This window comes from Myotis daubentonii, chromosome 3 (genome assembly GCF_963259705.1).
Source record: "Myotis daubentonii chromosome 3, mMyoDau2.1, whole genome shotgun sequence".
Classification (NCBI taxonomy): domain Eukaryota; kingdom Metazoa; phylum Chordata; class Mammalia; order Chiroptera; family Vespertilionidae; genus Myotis; species Myotis daubentonii.
Genome location: NC_081842.1, coordinates 9,080,900 through 9,101,415, shown reverse-complemented (window position 1 = coordinate 9,101,415; position 20,516 = coordinate 9,080,900). Strand labels below are relative to the sequence as shown.

The window sequence follows — 20,516 nt, the reverse complement described above, 5'->3', positions numbered from 1 at the left end:
TTGTTTTTTTTAAAAAAAAATGGTGGCCATTCTAAATTTAGGGCATTTGATCAAAATTTCTTGCAGTTTTGCTCTGGCCTTTGTCTTACTTTTCTGTTGCTTGACTTAATGACATCTTGCTTTTTAATGCTTAACCCAGGAAACAAAACACATCAATGCTGTAACCTGAGATGAGAGTCTGGAGAATCCCAGAGACATGTGTGAAAGTCGCCCAGAAGACACCCAGGCCCTCTCGGGACAGTGCCTTTTGTCCTGGACACATAGCGGGCACGGTGCCCATCAAGCTCTATGGGTCATGGTGCTCCCGCCACTCCCAAACACGGGTCCCACCAGGCACCGTCCTCTTCGTAATATTTAGCAAGATGCTATTTTCCCAGGATTGCTGACTCTGAAACTGACTTCTTAGGAAGCCACGCTAAAAACTGTGGCTCATTTTATTCCTGAGGGATGACTATCTCTGCCACAGAACGGCCCTAGAATGCTGCTGTGGCAAAAGACTGTCTAGTCCCATCAGTTGGGGGGTAACAGGGTGACGCTCCGGGAAAGAGGCTCACTCGCTGCACAACCGCTGCTCCCCTCACTCAAGTATCTCTGCACCGAAGACATTTTCTATTCGTTCATGCGTTTCAATGAAGACAGCAAACTCTCAACACCTTTTAAAGCAACAACTCACCCCCTCAAAGCCAGTAGTTTCTGATTTTTATAGTCATGGACAACTTTTGAGTCTGGTGTTAAGAAAAAATATAGGTTTTTATGTCTTAAAACATCAAGTTGAATTAAAGACTGAAATCACCTGGAATGATGAATATAAGGAATTTGCTGTCTAGGTTTTTAAAAGGAAAATATTTTAACAATGGTTGCCACAGTCTTATTTCTTCAGCAGGAAAAGTATTTTAAATGTTAGAAAAGTCATTAATGGAAGGTGGCAGCGTAGGGCAAACCATTATAAAGCAAAGATACAAACTTGTATGGTTTCACAAATATCTAATGATTTCTAAACAAGCTTATAGACACGTTTTTAAATCTTCCTTTTTAAGCCAGCCCCCGTCTAAAATCTACTAAATGCCAACAGGAGGCACTTGAAAAGGGAAAATATAAAGTAACTGGCAGCAACATTAATTCACAAAGCTGCAACCCAGAACACATTCCTACATTGCATTTAAAGCCCAACACTTGACATTTCAGAATGAAAGTGAACACATCACCTTTCCTCTCCGAGCGTTTCCTGCGCCTCCTTTTGTACCGACGTCCCATGATGCTGAAGAAGGTCCCCACGGTCAAAGTCCCAGTGACAGGCGAGGCCACCCGGCTAAGCGGACACCAGCCGCCGCCGGCCAGCCCCAGCCTCATTCTGTGCCCCTCGCCACTGTGAATCGCTCCAGCAGCGGCTGCGACAATGCCAGCCCCCTGCCGGCACGTGGGGCTGCTCTGCAGCCCAGGCTCATTCATCAGCCCAGGAATCAGGGCGATGGCGCCAACAGCACAGTGACCTCCAGCGCACCCAGAGCGGCATGAGACTGTTAACCCTTCAGGGCCGTCACGGACACAGCACCGGGGCAGGGAGGAAAGACTTGCCAGGGACGCTTCCCAGGGGAGTAGGACTCTCCGAAGTCCCGTCTAAGTAAAAAGCCTGTCATCTTTACAAGAGACAGAGCGTCGCAAATAATGACCTGGAAGTGTCACTGAGAGGACAGTTCACGAAACAACCGGCCGCATTCAGGCTGCCACACCCCAGCACAGAGGCAGCCAGTGTCCAGAGGCGCCCCTGAGAGCGAGGGGGCCGTGAGGACTCTCACGGACCCGTGCCCACCTGCCCGCCATGCCCTTGGATTGCCTTACCCCCCTTGGTTCCCAGGTGTCGGTCCACTGTGGGCTCCTTCACTACAGCACCAGGCACAGCCTCCCACCATATGCCAAGCGAGGGGGGAGCAGACTCTGACCCCTTTGCCTGGGCTACCGAGCCTGGGGGATGACAGCACAGCTAGTGGGACCAGCACAGTGTCAGGGCCAGCCCACCTGCAGGGCCCACATGCCACGTGCACACATGTGCACATGTACTCGCACACGCATGCATATGCACACACTCTCACACAAGCAGGCATGCACACACCTCACAGCACATGCCTGAATCTTGGGCTTCAGCCTTAGGCACAGCACAGCCCACAGCCCTCACATCCTCGGGTCCAGACAGATTTGCTCCAGGCCCCAAGGAGATGCTCTCCCACATCCAGGCTCGAGTCCTTGTGGAAAAGGCAATGGCATCCCAAAATGCAGAGACTGTGGCTTTTGGGAGAGCCGGATTGCGGGTAGCATGGGAGTGGAAGGAGCACTTGGGTACTTCTCTCAGCTCACAGCAAGTGCGTCCCCTATAACAAAGCTCTTCTCCCAGCAACGCCCAGCATCTGCTCCCCAACTTACCTCCCCAAAGGCACGTATAGCAGCTAACTTTCCCACCGCACACGGCACCATTTCTCAGCAATTCCTATTACTCTCCAATTTGTGCACGGGTGTGTGCAGGCAACCAGGTGGGAGCCAGACACCAGAATTACTGCGTTTTTTAAAAAAATAAAACTATTACTATGATTTAACTAAACTTTCAGAGTTAAATTAAAATTCAGCTCTCTTAAAATCATTTTGATTTCAACACTTGATACTAACCATCATTTATATTTTAAAACTTACTCTTAATTCATAATTTTGAAAAAGTATTCTCTAAAAACGTGGAAAAATTGGTATAATAATGTTTTGCTTTGTAATTTAGTTAAATTCACATTTTTAACAGGAATATATTCAAATTTTGTATACTTTCATTTCAATTACATATTTTATCATTAATCCTTTGGATCAGGCCTCAGATAAGAGGTTTTTTAGAGTTTGTGGTCATATGTTTCTATCGTTAACAAATATAACAAGGCTGGCGTGGCCTTGGGGTGCAGAGGGGAGAGAAACTTCTGGCAAAGGCTGCCCCAACTCCCTCTGTCAGGATGGATTTCTCCAAGAACTGAAAAGCGCCTTCTTTCTTATAGTATCTAAGCATGTGACCTGGTCACACTCCACAGACCTGTGCTGTGAGCCCTGCAGACCACTCTACGAAACCCCCAGGCGGCCAGCCCTGGTAGGACAGAGCCCTCAGCCCACTCTCAGGGAGGAGGAAGAAGGCGGGGGACAGAGCAGAGCCCTGAACCAGGCTCCTAACACACCGAGAGGGACCTAGGGGCAGGACCAAGAACCGGCGGCCTAAAGAAGTGCGGAGGGGAGCAGGTGTATCCTTGTCCACATCCTGGACGGTTCCCATGGCGATTGTGGGATAATGCCACAGGTGGGCAGAGCTCCCTCAGCTCTGTGGCCGTGGGCTGGAGGCCTCCCTTCTACTGCTGCTGTGCTTGGACTGTGCCCCCAAAGGCGTGGCCTGAGGTATCCATTTTGGTAGAGTCAGCACTTGAACAACCTCAAGAAACCCCTTCTCTCTGCACCCTTTCCACCTTTGTGCTCAGGTCACCTTGGACACAGTCCTTACAGCATCACTGGGCTGGCGGGCCTGCTGCTGCCCCTCGGATCAAGTTTGGATGCACAGTGCATCCCCAACAGAGGAATCCAAAGGCAACCACAGGAATCAAGAAACCACAAAGGAGGCGCCCCTGAGAGTGAGGACTCACTCGGACCCATGCCCACCTGCCCGCCATGCCTCTGGATTGCCCCGGATTGGCTCAGCGGAGAGAGCATCCACTGCAAACTGAAGGGTCCTGGATTTGATTCTGGTCAAGTGCACGTGTCTTGGTTGCAGGCAAGATCCCCAGCCCCGGTCGGGCATGTGCAGGAGGCCAATCGATGTCTCTCTCACACCAATGTTTCTTTCTCTCTGTCTCTCCCCCTTCCTTCCACTCTCTCTTAAAAAAAAAAAAAATTAATGGAAAAATATCCTCGGGTGATTAATGGAAGGAAGGAAGGAAGGAAAGAAGGAGTCGAAAAGGAGACTCAAAAAGGAAAACATAAAGTTCTTCAATGATTTCAAATAAGAAACAAGAAAACCTATTTTAGAATACAGTCACTTATTGCCTTTAAAAACTGTGTTTGGGGATTCCCATGGGTTTCTTTATATTTAGTCCCGTGCCATGCATCAGAGCACGTGTGCACTTGACCATGAACGTGGCCACGCACTGTGCCTAACCAGGCTGGAGGCAGAGGCTGAGCCAGCAGCTACATTCCGCAGCGGTAAGCTGGCCTGCTGAGAAGAGCCGCGAAGTTAGGTCTCCAGCCTCTGAGGAGACACAGGCTGAAGCACGCAGCCGCTGAGACTGGCCCCAGGGGTCTCCTAACGGGGACTGAACCACGGAAGAAACAATTTGAGAAATGGAGCCAGAACTTCTAGAGCTCCCTTATCCAGGAGAAAGAGCTGAGTACTGCCAGGGTCCTGGGGAGGCCAGAGCAAAACAAACACAGAATTAATAAAAGAGTAGACGGTGAAAAGCTGCCTGGATTTGGATTCTTTTTTAAAAAAAATATATATTTATTGATTTTTTACAGAGAGGAAGGGAGAGGGATAGAGAGTTAGAAACATCGATGAGCGAGAAACATCAATCAGCTGCCTCCTGCACACCCCCTACTGGGGATGTGCCTGCAACCAAGGTACATGTCCTTGGCCGGAATCGAACCTGGGACCTTTCAGTCCTTAGGCCGATGCTCTATCCACTGAGCCAAACCGGTTTGGCTGGATTCGGATTCTTTACGAATTATTCTGGGGGAATAATGCTTAGTGAAGTCAGAGAAAATAAGGACCATCTCCCCAGCTGCTGGAGACACGGTTTTGAAAAAATAAACCTCATGGTCTCTCTGTGTTAGGGTTTCATTTGGGTCTAGTTTCTCCAGGAAGCGGAGCTCAGCCTCTAGTTTACCCCCATCTGGGAAGAGGTGGCCAAGGGGCCAGGCCACCCCAGGGTCTGCTACGCTCTCTGCGCCCCTGCTCCGCAGGCACGGATCTGGGTGAGGCCACCACCAAGTTGCTGTGGTGACTTCACAGCTTTCCTACCACTTTCTTAAAAGAGACGATTATAATTTCTCCATCTCCACCATAACCCTGACCTCTGAGGGACAACAAAACATTTACCATCAAGACAATTCACAATTTATAACCAGCATATTCATAAAAGGAAAAATGTACAAAGGATGCGTAAATCGGGTAAGTCGGGGAGCAGTGAAGATGGACCGACTCAAAGGCTCTCGGCTGTGCTGTGGGGAGTGAGACGCCCCAGCGCACTGCAGGCTCCTGGCTCAACCCACCCATACGTGATGGACGCGGAGCTTCTCCAATAAGGTGCTGCTTGAAGTGAAACACACTAAGCCCAAATCCAGGAGAGATGCTGCCACTAAAAATCCACTTGGGGGTTAGAGCTAATGTTGTAAAAGACACAGTGGCAAGACTTATGATAGGAGCCCCTCTGCTGGGGTCAGCCTGCCGTCTGGGGGTCTCTCTCGGGTGGCGTGTGCCACGTTGTCAGTGGGGTAGAGGTTCCCACTGTGTCCTAGATTCTGCATTTGTCTACTTGACATCCACTCGTCACAGGCGGATTATATTAACTCTATTTTCTTTCTCTTGATGCTCTGCCATTTGGGAGCCTTGCCGACCCCGGAAAAGATGGCCCTCCCAGGGCTAGCCGGTTTGAGGGACAGCAGAGGGCTCGGCCAGCAGTGCGAACTTCTCTGTCTCCAACTCACTCACCTGAGGCAAAGCTTCCCTGCCCTCAAACAACCTGGGCCAGGGCCAGGCACCCAGAGACCACCGTCAGCGCCCACCGCCCACCAGGACTCTTCAAACTGGCCACTCCTAAGCTTTCACCCTGAGGAAGCCCCAATGAAGTCTCTGGGCCAGGCCTCTCCCTCACCGCTGTCTGCCTCCTGACCAACCTCCAGAGAACTGTAAGGCTCTGGATGGCTCGGGTGGTATGCACACCCCGCCTCCAGAGAACTGTGAGGAGTAAGTCTTATTCCAATGGCACTGCTCTCTCTGGGGCCACTCAGCCCCCATTAGAGCTACAGTTCCCAGGGTACCAATGGGGCCGCAGAGCATTCTCTAGACTTGCTGCGTCTGACAATACCAAGTCTACTTAGGTTCCTGCTACCTAAAGGGCGTGTAATTAATCAGACACACAGACTGACTGTCATGCAGTGCCATCCTACTTGATATCTGCTCTACCTTTAGCTAATGAGTTCGTTAAAAATGCCAGTTACATATATTTTGCTTTCATCTCATTAAGTGATCATTTCCTTATTTCCTCATCAAATGACATAACTCAATGCCCAGGAAATCTTCAAACACAACAAATGCTGTACTTTTGCTTTCCTGAAGATCAGAGTGATTCGGATCCAGCAGCAGCAGGAGGCACGTAGCGCCCTGGCCGTGGAGGCCTGTGCGTGGCCGGGAGCAGCCGCGGGAGATCCGCTCTGACGGCAGGCGCCGACCTCGGCCGTTCCACAGAGAGTCCCCAGAATTAAGCAAGCCCTAACTCTGCGCCCATCACTTTCTTCTTCTCATCCTTTCCAAGTCCTGCTTCTACCTCCAGGACTATTTCAGAGAAACGTAAAAACAGACACCTGCATTCACAAGTCAAGAAACTACAGCTGAACGACGATGATTTAATGCACCAGGTATGGTTTCTGTAACCAGCAAATTGACAATTTATAATTGAAAAACACACACGCTTTAAAGCTCTTTTTCCCCCATTTTAAAACACATCAATTTCAGACTTCGGCTGTCATGTCTTTGCGAGTTAATAACTACTGAATTCTAGGAGAACATCATAAAGAGCCACACGCCACTGAGCATCTGACACTCCTGGTATCTAATTAATTTTATTTTTATCTCTGTCCTCAGAGTAAAGACTCCAAAATGTAATGTTCCTAGAATATTAATTTAGGATGAAACTCTTAAAAATTATTTTTCTACTCTTACAAGAGGAAAAAGAGGCGTTTATTCCATTAGAATTCTAAACTCTCTAAATGAGTCATTCATCAATTATTTATATATAATCGACACATGGGAATCGGTAACGTTACTTAACTTAATGTTAAAGTACTCCGGAAATAGCTGCTAATAAGGCACATAGCCAACTGTCACTCATCCCAGTGCGGTGAGCAATAGGGTAGTCCCGTCTGTTTTCAGGAGCCCCCGTTCTAATGAGAGAAGGACAATCAATAGTGTGTCTAAGCAGCGAATGGGCTGGGGGACACGTCGGAGGAGATGGTGCCACCAGGGAAGAGAACAGGGACAGGAGTCAGTGGTGGCTTTGAGTTTCGAGGAAAGCCGTCATGAAGCCGAGATGAAGGCTGTGAGGGAGCAGAGACACTGGGGAAGAATGTTCTTAGAACACAGAAGGGCCAAGACCCTGAGCAGCGCCCAGCAGCCCAGGAACAGCCAGGAGTCCCGAATGGCAAAGGCGAAGGCTGGAAGGTCCTGGAGGGTCAGCTCGTAGGGTCTCCTGGGCCTGGGCCTGAGCCTGGGCCAAGACGTGGTAGTCACTCTGCCCAGGAGTTTTAAGCTGTTTCTGGCCTCAAGTCCCTGGGGAAGAGCAGCTGTAGGGACAGGGCTCACCCAGGGATACTGGTGAGGAGCCCAGCACAGACAGAGCAGGTAGCGCAGTGTGGAAGGCAGGGGACAAGCGAGAAATAACCAGGCTCTGGATAGATTCTGACGACGTCCCCGATGGCTTAGATGTGGGGCAGGAGAGACAGGATGGCCTCCTTACCTTAGGGGGTGAGGGCCTGGAAGGACGGAGCTGCTGAGACAGAGACTGCCAGTGGGCTGGGCAGTCAGGAGTTGGGTTTGCTGTCTGAGGTTGGAGAGGTCTGTGGATCCCCAAGAAAAGATGCTGGGTGGACCCAGATCTAAGTCTGGACAGCACAAGGAAGCTCTGGGCTGGAGAGTCAGGTGTGGGACTCACCTACATAGAGATGAGAGCGGTGAGATTCCTGAGTCCTGAGCACAGACAGAGCCGAGAGAGACCAGGACGGAGCTGGTAAGTACACTGGGCAGTGCTTGCTGCTGGGAGGACAGGAGAGGGAAGGATGGGCAGGGAGCTTGTGAGGGAGCAGCCACGGGACACGGTGTGTAGTATGTTTATTAAGTGGCCTGCCAATCACATTATCTGTATTAGCTTACTTAGATTTCACCAAGTCTCAGTACAGGAGACGCTGAGATGACTGACAATGGACAGTCTGGACACGGCCACCATCTGTCTTACAACATGCAAGCCCTCGTGAGTGGAGCTGTGCAGTGTACAACCCGCACGGCTGGACAGTGTGGCCTTGAGAACAGCACCGAGTAACCAGCACGGACCCCTGAGCAGGTCCTCCTGGTGGAACATCTGCTCTGCCTCTTGCTGGCCAGGAGACCTTGAGAAGTTCTCACCCTCACGGCTCCTCGGACTCCTCATCTGTACAGCACGGTGACAGGCATGCCCCCCTTCCCCCCACTAGGCTTGCTGGGAGAATACAGCGAGGGCACAGTGGCCACTGGGCTTTAGCTGCTGTCATATCGTCAGCACCCCCACTTTATGAAGGTGAGCCCCGCAGCTGGAGAGGCTAGATGGATTGTCCAAGGTCACACACTGGGGAAGTGGCAGAACACTGGGGAATCCAGGACACTCTACACCCTTCCTTCTCCTGCAAGGCAGCCCAATTAAAGCAAATTCACAACTGCTCAAGTTTACTGTTTTCACTATGTTAAGATTCCTCACAATTTTTAAAATCCACACATATGTATTTCTTTAACACATTTTTGTTTTCTATATTAAAATGGTTTCAAATAGATTGGGATAAGTCTAGTTATCAGTCTACTTGCACCATTTCTCCACTCAAGATCATGGATTCAATTAAGCTTCTTCCATTTTCTTTTCTTTTTTTAAAATATATTTTATTGATTTTTTACAGAGAGGAAGGGAGAGGGATAGAGAGCTAGAAACATCAATGAGAGAGAAACATCGATCAGCTGCCTCCTGCACACCTCCTACTGGGGATGTGCCTGCCACCAAGGTACATGCCCTTGACTGGAATTGAACCTGGGACCTTTCAGTCCGCAGGCCGATGCCCTATCCACTGAGCCAAACCGGTTAGAGCTCTTCCATTTTCTTTTAAGGTGACTTTACCAAGAAGTTTTGAATTTAAATAAAAATCTACATTTCTCAAATCAGTATAGCAGGTGTTAGGTTTAGGGGGAAAAGGGAGGGGCGAGGCCCTTGATTTGGAGGCCCTACAATTAGCTCCAATAGCCAAAAGCAACCTAAAGGAAGGAAGCAGTCACAGACTATGGTGCGCAGATGGCTGAGGTGGCCCATGGGAGGCTCAGGTGGCCCACAGACAGCTATGTTGGCCACAGATGATTCAGGTGGCCCATGGATGGCTCAGGTGACCCACAGACAGCTATGCTGGCCACAGATGACTCAGGTGGCCCATGGATGGCTCAGGTGGCCCACAGACAGCTATGCTGGCCACAGATGACTCAGGTGGCCCATGGATGGCTTAAGTGGCCCACAGGTAATTATGGTGGTCACCAATGGCTCAGGTGGCCCACGGATGGATGGCTATGGTGACCACAGAAGGCTCAGGGGCCCACAGATGGCTCAGGTGGCTCACAGATGGACTGCTATGGTGGCCCACTGATGGACCATATGGCCCAAGGAAGGCTCAGGGGCCCACGGATAGCTCAGATGGCATGCAGATGGCTCGGGTGGTATGCAGATAGCTCGGGTGGTATGCAGATGAGTGCTGGCAGCAGAGAACAATGCAGACCTGCAAGGCCTGGTGCTACAGAGAGCTCTGTTCCCTCCTTATAGATTGAGAGAAAGTTGGAAAGAAATTGCTGAAAGTCTGAACATAAACTTGAAATTAAGTTAAATTGATAGTCACAGTTTAAATGGGTATTTTTAAGGATTAATTTTGAATCATTCTTTAAAAACAACGCTTACTATAACTGACTATTAAAAACAAAGTAGAACACAAACCTTTTAAAATATAAAGTAAAACCAGCTGATCCTTCAAAGATGACAAAGCAGTTTTGCTCATTCTAGAGCAATTAACTTCTGGCTGAGTTCATCTACTGTAAATAATTCCAGGGTTTTTAAAGTGAGAAATGTATAGGTTAAGGCAATAGCATAGCTCTGCCAGTGTGGCTCAGTGGTTGAGCATTGACCCATGAACCAGGAGGTCAGGGTTTGCTTTCCAGTCAGGGCACACGCCCGGGGTGTGGGCTCAATCCCTAGTATGAGGATGTAAGAGGCAGCTGATGAATGATTCTCTCTCATCATTGATGTTTCTATCTCTCTATCCTACTCCCTTCCTCTCTGAAATCAATAAAAATATATTTAAATAAGTATATAAAATGGTTAAAACCTGTTGAACAAAAAGTTTTTTGAAGGAAACTGATATTGGGCCTCACAGAGGGAAGGCATAGAAAAGGTACTAATGGCCTGAAAATGGAGTTTTTTCCTTAGTAGCTGTCTCTTCGTCGTCTTAGCATGATCCTATAGCACCATCTACTGTCTGAAGTTGTCACTCACGTGAGCCAAAGACAGGCCCTGGCTCCCAGCTTGGCTGCTGTGGGCACTGGCCTGTCCCTCATTGTGCAGTCAAGGTGTTCTGTCCTGCACACACACAATGTCACCGAACATCACCATCAGGCAGGCCACTCCAGACGCAGATCAGCACATCTACGTGGGCAAGAGGGCATCTCTGGTTGGAGGCATGGCTAACTGCACACATCTGTCAGAATAGATCAAGTGTACACTTGAAATGAGTGAGTTTTTACATCTCAATGAAGCCAACTTAAAAACAAAAATCCCGGAAAAAATTGTATAAAAAGTCAGAACCTCAATTTGAAATAAAATAGACATCACAGAGATTTCAAGAAAAATGAATGAATATACTCCAAAAAGCAGAATGAAACGCTGGAAGAGACCGGGAGAAAGCAAAGGGAGCATGTGGTTCCTCTCTCATGAGAAAACAGAGGCTCAGGGACAACATTCGCAGACACAGGTTACCTCGATTCAGGCTCACTGTCACCACGGTCACCCCCGCTGCACATACGAGGAGACTGGGCAACTAGCCCAGGACACGGTGTTGCTGGGAGGGCCAGGCCTACAGCCATTCGCGCCCTCTGCTCTACCACCCAGGCAATGTGAGGATGCAGGAAACGATAAAACTGAACCAAAAGGCACGGCTCAATGACAGGAAATCAAATGTGGGCGGCTTTCGGCAGTCAGAGGGTGCAAAAGAGAAGTCATGCTAACCCTTCCCTTTGCCCGAGAAAAAGTCCTGGTGTGGGACATGGAGAAGAAAATACAACCACATGTATTTCATTTGGTTCTGTGACGAACAACATTTACTGATCATGAGAATACAATACAAATACCATTTCTGGATCTGAAACTGATTGAACTGTGGGTACAGAACAAAATGAAGTTTTCTACTTCGATAATGTGAAAGGAAACAGAAAAACAAACCTGCCCGAAGCTGAACAGTGGAAAGAGTGAGAAGAGGTGACTGGGCATGGCAGGGAAAGTGCTTCCTATGTCCCACACGGTGGGGAGCCGGGAGGCGTCCGAAGTCCAGGGAACAAGGACGGGTAAGCGCACACAGTTCTGAGCTAACCAACAGAGGAACGAGGCTGCTATCCCCGCTGGCTGACCCCGTGCTCCTCCCCAAGCCTGTGGCCCTGCCCGCTTCATCAGGGATGCTATGAGAGTTAAATACACATTTTCTGTCTCCTTTGTGACTATCGCTGGATGCCCAACACAGTTCTGGCCAACAAGATACAAGTAAAAATATACTGGCGGCTTCTTGAATGCCCAATAAAAAGGACAAACATGGGTTGTACTGCCTGCTCCTTCCCAGTTGTTCCTGCCTTGAATGTGGATGTGACGACTGGAGCTGTGGCAACAACACTGCAACCATGAGGGAATGGTAACGAGAACTGCAGAGACACTTGCCCAGATTCCTGACATGGTTGTGCTCTAATTCAACACTAGTAAAAACCTACCTTTACATTACTCTTAATGACATAAATGAAGAAATAAATCCCCTGTTGTTTAAGCCATTGTAGGTTTTCCGTTACTTTCAGCCAAAAGCACTCCTGACACAGGAAGAGAGGAGAAGGCAAGAGAAGTGTAATTGAGCTAAATCCTCCTCTATCTGAACTAAGAGTCATCAGATGATGCCTAAAACTTATTTTTTTAAAAAGCAAGTATATAGTTTAGAAACAGGGCATATGGCAGGGACTGCCATCTGAGAACCAACATCCTTCCTTCTTTCTCGAGGCAAAGCACCCACATTTCTAGTCACCTTACAGCCAGTCATGGTCACATGACTAAAGGTAAGTCCACTGGGATGAAAACAGAAGTGTCTCCTGACAGCTCCTGGGGACATTCTCATCGTCTTAGCACGATCCCATAGCACCATCTACTGTCTGAAGTTGTCACTCAAGTGAGCCATGCACGGGGCTCTGTCGTTCTTTCTCCAGCACACGCCCAACCGTGTGTGAGTCCATAGGGCAGGTCGAACACCAGGACAGAAAGCGTCTGGGGCGCTGACAGCTGGAACCATTCCAGCCCTGCCGACCAAGCAGACACGGCTGTAGGGGAAGCCCCCTCTCTCCCTTGTGCTGGACCTCTGATTCCTGCCGCTGGTCCTAACACTGACCAACCCAGAAACACAGAGAGCCACAGCCCTTTAAAATAACTCAATGCTGTGTCTAGGGAGGTGAGCGCTCTGGACAGTGCTTTTTACCAAAGGCCCTTCCAAATTATGTGATTTGTCTCACTTTGACAGCATCACTTTGATTAAAAAAAAATGAAACAAAACACAGGTCTGGTCTTTCCCTCACCCCCACATGCATCCACCCAAGGCCCCTCCCCTTTACGCCCCTCCCACAGTCACAGCCCCTCAGGCCCACCAGGCTACCACAGCCAGCCCTCTCCTGCCCCTGCCCCTGCTCCACAGCCTCTCCTGTCGTGTGCCTACCTCCCCAGTTGACTTCCCAGATAACAGGCTCTTCTTTCAAGACTCAGTTCCAGCTCACCCCACGAAGCTCGCCGCCCCTGCCTCCAGGACGGGCTACCTGGCTCCCCACTGCTGTCACAGCACCAGCAGACACCACAACCCTGAGCCCACCAGACGCTCATGTTGAGGCCAAAGGCCATGTTGTCCCTTCCCCAGTGCCTCCCTGGGAAGTGCCAATGAAACAAGGGACCCCACCTCCCTCTCCAGCAACTCGGTGCCTTTTTCTTCTAGAATGGGGCCCACGGATCTCTCGCCACAATGCGAAGGAGTGGTGGAGAGGCCACATCGAACGCTCTCGCCATGTCTGAGGTCACCCGTGGCTGTAAACCCAGGCAGGCGCGCCCCTGGTCAGTGGTGGTGCAGGGCTGCTGGGCATGGCTAGGCGGGGTTGACAGGGAGCCAAGACCATCTTTCTGAACTAGCGCACACCAAGGAGGGCCCGCGAGAGGGCGCTGCTGTGCTTCCACAAGCGCCTTCTGCGGCAGATGCCTTCAGAGAAACTGAAAAAAAGCAGGGGCGGGAGGATGCCAGACTTCCCTGCATCTACAAACCAACCCCTTTTTTGTTTTTTACGCATCATTCTGAAGGCATCTGCATCCATTATTTTATGTTTAGTCACGACCAGACACAAAACAGCTAGAGGAACATTACGCACAGACTCCTAAGAACCGCGCATGCACCCAACACTGTAGGCGGTGGGATTTCTATGCTCCCTGCTGGTCCCTGTCGACTAGCTTCCCCAGCCCAGGTGGCTGTGGTGGGCGGCAGTGCTGCCCCACGGTAGCCACGTGTGGAAGGGTCTGCACATTCTAGTGGGGTCTCCAGGCACTTTGTGGGCTCTACGTGGGACAAGCAGGATGTACCAGAAGCAAAACGCTCCCACACAGAAGGACACGTGTAAGTGAAAGGGGTGCACCGTCCCCACGCCCAGACCCGACTGTTACGCACAACACAAGACTTTCCACACCCACTCCCGTTCCAGAAACGTAACCACCGTGAGAAGACGGGGGGCTGCACCTGTTTCTTTCGGAGCTAATCCATGAGCCACACCAGCTCTGCCGCATGGCTCCCGCCATCACCCAGCACCCGGCTCCACCTGCCTTCACAGGTGCCCGTCACAGTGGCTCCTTTGAGAGCAGTGGTGCCTGAGATTTTACATGGTGACCCAAACATTATTTTAGTATGAATTCCTAATTTCTCTTTTATTACACTCAGGCAGTACAGCGCTTTTTAAAATTATATGGCTATACGGGTATAAAGCAGTATCTTCTATGAATTTCAGAATAAAAAGGGGAGTTACTGGGTAACTGTTAGAAAAAGAATGCTGTGGGGGCCATGAGGAACGCCGAGAGGGCTTCGAAGTTAAACAGGAGTCCAGGCTCCCGTGGGCCCCTCTCCGAACGTGCACAGTTGGGTAAACGCCACGGGAACGCCACAGTCCACCCCACGGTGCCCCAACCTCGGGGACACTCTCACGTGTGAAGACACAGAAACAACCTCAATCTTGTGAAGGAATAAACAAGGCAAGAGCGGTTTCTGTGTCCGACACTGAACAGGAGGCCGCATGCCTACAGTGCCCCCGCCAGACCGGCCCGAGGGTCCGGAGAGAGCTCGATGGCATGTCATGGGCTATGGCGATGAGGGCTTCCACTAGTAAACATGGCTTTTAGCCCCCAAAACCATGTTTATTTACTTTATTTTAAGCCATGCTGAAAAAGGAAAAGCATATATATCAGACTATTTGTTGCCAAAATTAGCTCATTTTGTGAAAAACAAGAAGAAACACAAGCCCTCTATTGTGCAGTCACGTGTTAGTGCGCAGTCAGGAGACCTGACTCAGAACGCTGTGACGGCTTCGCTGCAGCCCGCTCCTTTGCTTTCTCAGCATGCGCTTCGGAGAGCTCCTCTGGCCTGATTATTTTTTTTCCTATGGCTTTAAGGACAATTTATTTGTGCAAAAGATTATAAATGCTTCATTTCTCCAATGCACGTTTCCACTCAATAAAAATACTTGCCCTTCCACATAAGCAGCATCACGCATGCATCTTTCCCACCTGCAGCCTGTGACAGGTCCGGGTCACAACCACACTTGGCTCCGCAGCACTAGGCACAGGTCCCCTTCCAATCCCGCCACCCAGGGATTCTAGCTTCCAGTAAATAAAGCTACAGAGAAGCCGATTTCGTATCACGATCAAATGAAAGAAGATCTGTGACTGAAGATAAACTCCACTCAGAGGCACAAGCCACGGGCAAAGTCACCTCGACACCGCCCTCCACTCTCCCCCCACCCCCCGCCCCCCTCAGCTCTTATGCCTGGTGCCAAAGAAAGGCATCAGCTGAGGATCAAGCAGAACCTCCGGTACACGTCTCCCTGGGAACCAGTTACCCTACATTCCTGACCTTTCCCGACTCAGAAATGACCAGCGGGGCCTTTCCAGGCACAAACCCAACCCAGTGGTCAGACATGGGTGCATCTTCACTCCCCAAATATGTGTCTCAACTTCTCTCAAAAGCAGATGCTGAATCTCATAATAGTCACCAAAAATAAGAAGTAAAGAAATTTTATCCTAATCACCTCAAAGAAAATTATTTATGGTAAAAGGCTGAAGGCAGCACCGACCCTCACACGGTGCCCTGAGGCCAGAGGCGGCTCCAGGCCCGAGTCTCTGAGGGCAGCAGGCTCCAGCCTGCAGGGGCCGCGGGGACTAGTGGGGATCGCAGAGAGATCCCTGGCAACAACCACCTCTGCTGGGAGTGACTCAAGAGCGCCCACGTGAGAAGGCGTGATCGCTTTACATCAAACAGAAGTCGTTTTTACAGGCGAATGCTGGCAATGGCTGCAGGTTCTGACCTACCTCGGAGTGAGTTCAGTTCCTGTGTCGGCTCTGCTCCTGGGGCCAGGCCTCCGTCAGTGCGTGTCGGACTGAGGTCATCGGAACATGTGCTTGGCCAGGTTTCTTCAGCTGCTTCTCAAGGTCTCCACACCCAACTGGAGCGACTTCACTCTGTGTAATAAAAAGGTTCAATTGTTTACATGAACGTAACTCAATCTTAGATACTTCTTCACCCTTTCAGATGTGAGCTCTGATAATAAATACTCAATTAAAAATCTTCTTCCTGAATATAAGTTTAAATTATTTTTAATGTGTTCTTATGGTTTTTTAAAGCGGATACACAATTATCGATCATGCCTTCATCCCACCTGCCAGGGCAGACAGACGCACAGGGAACAACCCACAATCCATTTCTGCTCCCAACACACTAGAGCCAACGGGCACCAAGCCACAGGCAAAGGAATGTGCCACGGGCACTGCCTGTGTGAGCTTCCCTCCTGCAAGGTGAGCGTGTGAGTGCAGACAGAACCGCGCAGGCCCAGGCGGCTCCTGCCCCCTGCTGCCCGGGCCAAGGAGCCACAGGCCCTCCATGCACGCAGGCACGAGGCTGTGAATCGAGGTCTGCAGGTCATTCCCTCTCTGCGTAAGAATGGTTTCAACCTGCAAGTTATGAAAGAGAACGTTTCCACACACTAATACACTTCCAAACCTATATAAGTAAAATTATATTTTCTCTTTTAAAAACAAACTGACATCCAAATGAAGGGAAGTCCTGGGGCAGACCTGTGTGCTAACATGGAAGGCAGGAGCCAGTAGGTCCCTCGGTGGGCCCTGGAGACTGAGGCTGGAGTGCAGACGAGGTGGGTCTGAGTGGGCAGGAGCTCCTACTCTGCAGACAGTCCAGCCACCAGGACGTCCCCCCAGGCCGCCCGGGCTCCTGCCACAACTACCGGTCCTCATGGGTGAGAACTGACTGCTCTCCAAGACCTTCCCTACCTCCCAGCTGTGACTGCTTGGACTCACCTGCACCGTGGACCATCCCAACAGTGATGGGACCAAGGAGTTGCTGTGCAATTAACCACATGAAACCGACAAGGGCTACAGCCATCCGCCGTGGGCAAGAGCTAACACTGCAGGTGCAGAGGGTGGCAGGAGTGTGAGGAAAGTCAGGACAGGGCCGGCTTTGTCTTCCTTGCGAAAGAGGAGAGGGCAGGTGGGGAGGAAGCGGCACGAAGCTGTGGTCTGGGGACAGGAAGCAAGTCCGTCACAAGGCTGAGAGCTAGATCCTGCTCCTTCTCAATGCCTGGATCCGCCGGTGAAACGGGCAGAAGTGTGACCATGTGAAAATCTGAAAGGGGGAACCGGAGCTATCGGGTGGGACGAGCAGAAAGGCCCACCGCTGTGCCATTCTGTGACTCCAGCTCCTGACACACTGGGGCGGGCAACCCAGCCCCACGCCTTTCCGGAGTCTTCTCCTGCTGGGTGCATCCCCCTTGAAAACAGTGTGACCCCCCCTTACCAAGCCGAGGGGCTTCCACAACAGGCTCCCATCTGACCACCTCCTAACACAAGGAAATCCAATGCCACAGCCCTGCTGGTAAATTGGGGCTGTGTAAGCTGCAGCACGCCCGCACTCAGAGCAAGTACAGGACTAGTTGTACTAAAACAAGCGTGTCACTCAGCGCTGAATGGATTGGCTGTGCTGGTAATAATCACACTGATTAAATGAAGCAATTGTGTTTCCTTCTAAAGTGATATTTATCATTATAAGTTAATTAGATTGGAAATTAAGGCTTCACTCTGCCAAAAAATAAGTACTCTCATTTTCTACCTTGTAGCTGCATAAATCGATTACACGAGTTAAACAAAGATTTCAACGGAGCAGACTCTGATGTTTAGAGACACCAATTATCCCAAGATACAGAGGCTTGATATGCTCAGGACAAGTGAACGACAGTAAATAGCCAATTGATTGAAGGATACTTAGACAAAGACGCTTTCTCCCCAATCTCTCACAGTGGCTCCCAAGTGCTTAATTACTCCTAAGGACGGGTACCCACCACAAAAGGATGGAAGCCAGGGCACCAGCGAGCAGATGCTAATGGGCCAGGGTCACTGAGCCTGGGGAGCAGGAGGGTAGAGAGACGGCCCTCGGCTGAGATGCCTGGTGAGAGGGAGGGTGGAAGGCCTCTTGGGAGAAGGCACCACGGACAAACGGACAAACGTATAAGAAAGAAAACCCAGTCTGTTTTCAGAAAGGCAGCTCTGAGGGCTCCGTGAGCAATGGCCAGAGGGCTGAGACCAGAGGCTGGGAAGACATCTGGGGCCAGAGGGAGGGCAGAGACTGGGAAAATCAGGTACGTATCTCGGAGGTGTGAGGGGCGGGACTCGGTGACTGACAGTCCAGGTGGAGGAATGAACCAAGCCTGGGTGCCTCTGAGGATCCAGGCTCCGTGAAGGGCTGGATAGGACTTGGCAACCAACATGATAAAATCAAGAGAAGAAAAGGTAGAAGAGGGCAGTTTTCAGTTGTTCTGACTACTGTTACTTCAACTTGGACAATGACGAACCTTCCCTGGCAAACTGAAGGAACACCGGGAGAAGTCGGCAGGGGGCGGTGAGAGCCCATCGGTGCCCACCTGGAATTCTAGGCCAGTGGTTCTCAACCTTCCTAATGCCGCGACCCTTTAATACAGTTCCTCATGTTGTGGTGACCCCAACCATAAAATTATTTTCGTTGCTACTTCATAACCGTAATTATGCTACTGTTATGAATCATAATGTAAATATCTGATATGCAGGATGTATTTTCATTGTTATAAATTGAACATAATTAAAGCATAGTGATTAATCACAAAAACAACATGTAATTATATATGTGTTTTCCGATGGTCTTAGGCGACCCCTGTGAAAGGGTCGTGCGACCCCCAAAGGGGTCGCGACCCACAGGTTGAGAACCGCTGCTCTAGACCCAACAAAAAATCTCTTCACAGTGACAGCAAGTGAAGATGTTTTCAAACAAGTAAAAGCTGAGAACCTGCCAGCAGTGGCCCTCACTAGGAGAAATCCTAAAAGGCACAGGAGAAGAAACGCGCTATCGTGGAGAGAGAATCAGAACAAGAAGAACAAAGATAAGAGCAAGTGGCGTGTGGGAACAGAGCCCTCCCACTGCTGACAGAAAAGAGAGGGAGCACCTCCCAACCCTTGATCGCCTTGGGAGCACGCCTGTCACCGACGCTGCAGGAATGAAAAACCAGTGGTCAACTTCTCTTCGGAACAGAGACATCACAACCAAGTTCAGCATGTATACACCCAGGATGCGCAGGTGGCTGCACATTTGGAAATACATCAACAGAGGCGTTTCCATTCAAGAGTCCTTTAACTTAGACTCCTCAATACTCCAAGTTGGTTATTTCCTAAATCTCCATTTGTACAATGTACCTGACACTCTTCTTTAAAAATACATTCAAGAAATAACTAAAAAGAGGGAGTGGGGGGTAAAGAAGCTGAAAATGAAACGCGTTTGCCAACCATGAAAATAGAGACCAAGCCCTTGAAGTCGCTACACCTCCCTTCCTCTGGGGAGGAAAGGCACTGAGCTGAGCAGGAGCGCCGGAGCCAGGACAGCTGGACACGGCACCCTCAGGAGATCGGTGTGCCCACCCTGAGGGCCAGGAGCACAGCCCCAGGAAAGGGAAGTGGGGACACCTGGCCTCTGCAGGCTTTCTGGGCTCGTTGTCCGGATGGGAAGACCGCCAGGTGAGTGCCAAGGGAGAGAAACAGCGGCCTCCCAGCTGTACCCAGAGCAGGTATTCACCGAGGGGTCACAGTCCATGCAAACAGTAAAATTATACACAAATGGTGTTTATATGCCTGGGGGCATCTTCCTAGTGAAAGGTACGGAGCTTTAATCAGATGCTCAGTGCATGCTGGTTTAGCAGAGCAGTCCAAAGCCAGCCCTCCCCGGGGCTGTGAACTAACCCCAAGCCCAGTCCTTTCTTTGGCACTTAACCAATAAAATTGCACAGCCTTTCTTTTTCCAATACAACCCTGGCTAGTCAATGGAAACCTATAAAGTGAATTATAGAGGGGCCCTAAAATTCAGAATTCATCACCTACATGCGGGGTGTTACTAGGGTTGACAGAGGTCTAATTCAGACCCAAGGAGTGTGGCTCAGCTGCAGAGCCACCCCACGGCACACCTGCACGGAGAGGCCACATGCCTGCAGCTTCCCAAAGACAGTTCCTTCTCAATGATTGCTTTAGCTTATCGTGCATTTCAACAGCCACCATTCTTGTTTGTATAATTATACTGTTAGTTTTGTTTCATCGTTTCACATTAGTTTAATAGGGATTGTCTGTGTGTATAGTGATGACAATTTCACCCTCACGTGAACTTGACTTTTTTAAAAACAAAACTTAACAGCTTCATAAGTCACCCTCAACCTTACTACGAAACAGATGCCCAGATCCCCACCCCCATTTCTGTGAGGTCACCATTCCATTTACTGTCAAAGAGCCTACTCACAGGATGTGTCATTTAACTAACTTGCAACACACTATCAACGTAAGGGTAGCCAAACTACCCAGCTCTTCTTAAGTGTACGGAGTGCTCTGACATCGTATAAAATCAAGTCC

General features: G+C 50.0%; 1 protein-coding gene across 2 annotated transcripts in view; it reads right to left on the bottom strand.

Annotated features, from left to right (window-relative positions):
• Nucleotides 1–20,516, bottom strand: part of ADARB1 (adenosine deaminase RNA specific B1) — a 104,842-nt gene that overhangs the window by 44,403 nt on the left and 39,923 nt on the right. For both annotated transcript variants that reach the window (XM_059686690.1, XM_059686691.1), the window contains exon 2: nt 15,900–16,049. The gene's annotated coding sequence lies outside the window, so the exon portion shown is untranslated. The remainder of the gene's footprint in view (nt 1–15,899; nt 16,050–20,516) is intronic.